Below are 4,173 nucleotides of genomic sequence, written 5' to 3'. Positions count from 1 at the left end.
TTTTAGTGTTATTTTTATAGACAGTAAAGTATGGTACTTTCTATGAAAATAGCATGTCCTCTTGATATATGATAAAATGTATATGATTCTATATACTTTTACATAATGTAAATATCAGGAGTTTGGCTGAAATTTAATATATGAAATCCAAACATCGTAAATCATCTAAGGGTTTGTTTTGGGGTTTTTTTCTGTGATAGTATAACCTGGAAAAGTTTGCGTAATGTGATTGTTGGAATTTAAATGTGTGTCAATATTAATATATATATCTTAAAATAATTATGTACACACAAATTTAATAAACTGGATGCTGAAAAAAATTAGAATCACATATAGCAGATAACAATCACATAATAGGACAAACCTCGCTGACTAATCTTTCTCAAATGTAATATTTGCTATCTGGCTTTGGTCTCATGCTGTTCTTCACAAGCCTAGGAAATATTTAGGATTGTAACTGCAATAATTTGGTAGCTAAGTGAACAGACAAAAAGCTTTCCTTTGTCTCACTGAAGTTGGATAGAGTTTAATATTGAACTATAATTCCAGCCAAGAGCTTGACTCATTATATTGAAAACACGTGGTGTGATATATGCTTTCTCAGTCACCATACAAAAACAAATTAACATTCTAAACTTCAGTAACTCTACAGACAAAAATCATATTATAGTATAAAAACTAAAATTCAGGCCAAACTGAGGGAAGACAAAATGGCAAAAATAGTGAACAGAACTAGCCAACTGCTTCTGAGCACAGAATCATAAACAACAAATGCAGCCCTAAAATTACAGACAATTCAGAATCAGAAATAGACAAGAGTTGAATACATGCCTTAACAGCAATGAATATCATAAATTGTGTGACAAGGTGACAGCTCATTTTGTCTTTCTGCAAAACCTGTTGATTTTGGGATATTGTTTGGCTTATATATTATTTGAAATCTCATCCATTAAGATGAGATTAAGATTTGCAGAAAAAAATTATTCCATTTAATCATTACTAAATACCTTGAATCATGTAAAATTAAACAAAATAACACTACAACTGCAGATACCCATATTACTCTCCTAAGCATCAAACATAGTTTTCAATTCCTGAAAGTAATTCAAAGCAGTGTGATATATTTGGCTGCCCTCTATAAACTGTGTGACAAAACATTTTGCACTTGATATTGAGATGCAAATAAAAATATTCTTTCTGGGCAGCTGTAAACGCAACATAGTAAAGGATTTATTGGAGGAGGATAAATTTAAAAGCCTAACTATTTTATAAAATTAATTTCCCTTTTTCCCCCTTTTTTTCTTTTTCCAGAACAAAGAAAGCAATGAAAAATTTAGTGGGAAACCAGTCTAACAAAACAATTTTCTGTCTCTAAAGCAGTCCTTTAGATCTAGGCTCAACTGTACTTTGCAATGACTTATGTCAAGGCCATTGAGATTTCTATTGTTAGAACAGTAATTTGGTTTTGCACCGAATTACTACCAACTGTTGTGTAATTTGCAAGCTATGGAGTCAATAATAGAAAAACATTCACATGGCACATTTACTAGATGAGGTTGTATAAAGTCCATCTGATTACGTATAAGTAGTTATTAGGAAAGGATCTCAAGCAAGAGTTACAAGAGAGCTACAAATCCTCTAGCTGTCTATTACATTTTATAGGAGCTGTGGTTTCATGAGTATTGGATATTTTGTTGACAATGACTTCTGGACAGCAATAAATGACGTTTTCACAGACCATCTTCAAACTGTGCAGTTGAAGTGCCAAATAAGTCTTACTTTTAAGTCAGAAATATTAAATGCTAAAGGGAGAAATAGTTATTAATAACAAAAGACTCCTTTATGGCTTCTGAGAAAAGAAATGTTAAGCCTCAGCAGATTTCATGAGACATTATGAAGTTCTGAAGATGGATAAGTTTTCTTAAGAGAACTGAATGCAGTAATTTATCAGCATAAAACTGTAAGTTTGAGTAGATACTTGGGTTGTAGCACAGGAAAATGACAGAAAAGTTATTCATGTTGGGGGCAATTTTGGAACAAGTAGTTTGTGTCATATTAAGACACAAAGGCCTGAATACTTTAAAGTTTACTTGTTCATTAATTCATTCCGTTTCAAGATCTTTCATCCCTACTGTGATCCAAAGGCTATCCAAGATCAGAGAGATGTCCCAGTAGGGCAGAAAGAAATCCTATGGTGCTAAAAAAGCTTTGAGGTAGATCCTATTACTGATAGTTGACATCACAGGGTGAAAAAAGACATAGAAGATCACACTTAGAACTTTGCACCTGTAAAATATTGTTTAGACCTTTCTGAATAATGGTGTCACAACTTGTACTGTGCTTTCAAACCTTTTCTTTTATGGTGCCTGTGCAGTGAAAATTGCAGACACATGCTTGTGACTTTAATTTTCCTATTTTAATTTGCAATGGTTGTCCAGTTTGTGTGGAATTTTTAAGCAGTTTTGCTACTAGAATCATTCTTTACTAGCATAAAATCAAGTATATATTACACTTCTGTGCACCTGTTTCTGCTTTTTAGTATCTCTTATGAAAAATAAGCCTTGACTTCTCTTTCCCTGATAAAGACAGAACTTCAGATTGACACCTGAGATTTGGTATGCTATGAGCAAAATCAGCCACTTTTGGGATTGAGACAACAGAACCTAAAATAAATTTGAATTTTATTTTATTTTAAATGAGGCATGATGCTTCAGGACATGAAAAAAGAAAAAAGCCTTTGTTTTTGCTTGGTATTGTTTTCCTGAATTACGTTTGAGATTTAGAATACTACACAAAGCAATTTCTTTGTCTGTTGATGTCTATGATATTTGGAGGGTTTTGCAACTGTTCAGTCTTTAAATCTCCTCTGAACTTCAGTAGTTATATTCATGATGATTCTGAATTGGACTGGAATGTGTAAATAATTTCAGTTTGCATTAAAAAAATCTCAAAACACTACTTAAGATCCTTGAAGATAAACAATTAAATTACTCTTTCTTCAAGAAAGTTGCAAATATCTCTTGAATGGGAAAAAATAATATTCAACTTATCACAAGTATTATGAAGGTCGTTGAAGAAAATACATCTTTAAAATATTTTCAGCGAGTATCTCCCAATCTATTAAAGCATTTTATGATCAAGCTTCATTATGTGAAGAAGAATGCCATACTTTGCTATTAGAGTACTGTATCCTTGAAAAAGTATATGTCTGGGGAAAATTATAATATTCCTTTTAAGTTCAGACTGCTAGTGGATCACCCTGCCTCCTGGCACCCTGCCTTTTGAACAATATCAGTAGCACAGACTAGATGCTACACATATTATTCTTGAAAATAAGATTCCATAAGGTCACACTTCTATTGTGGAGCCAATGGCAGTCACAACTCTTACCATTATAGAAAAGGCTTAAGCATGATTAGCTCTTCCTGCAAGATGACTGCATACTGCCAGTGACACTAGAGCCATGGCATCAATGAGCAACCTGAGCTTTCTGTCAGTGATTGGGTGAGTCATTGTATTTGGTTTGCATGGCAAGGTTTGTGTACCAGGGGAGCTACAGGGGTGGCTTCTGCGAGAAATTGCTTGAAGTTTCTCCTCTGACTGATAGACTCAATGCCAACTGGCTCCAAGACAGATCTGCCACTGTCCAAGACTGAGCCAATCATCAACAGTAGTAGTGCCTCAGGGATAACACAGTTAAAAAGGAGTGGCATTTTTGCAGCCAGAAAGAGGAGTGAGAAGATGTGAGAGAAAGAACTTTGCAGACACCTAGGCCAGTGAAGAAGGAAGGGGAAGCAGTACACCAGAGCAGATTCCACTGCAGCCCCAGATGAAGACCATGGTAAGAGAGGTTGTCCTCCTGAAGAAGATACCAAGCTGCAGCCTGTGGAGTACCCTAAACTGGAGTGGGTATAGGCACCTGAAGGAGCCTGTGACCCACACTGGAACAAGATCCTGGCAGAACTTGTGATCCCATGGGGGACCCAGTCTGGAGAAGCCTGGTCATGAAAGGCTGCAGGGCATAGAAGAGATCCACACTGGAGCAGTTCATGAAAAGCTGCAGTTTATGGGAAGTACTCACACTGGAAAAGTTCATGAAAGTCTGTCACCTACAGGAATGTCCTGGTTTTGGTCAGGATGGAGTTAATTTCATTTGTAACAGCGGATGAATGC

Source organism: Gallinula chloropus, assembly GCF_964237585.1.
Source record: "Gallinula chloropus genome assembly, chromosome: 25".
Lineage (NCBI taxonomy): Eukaryota > Metazoa > Chordata > Aves > Gruiformes > Rallidae > Gallinula > Gallinula chloropus.
Note: the sequence above shows the minus strand (reverse complement) of the source record.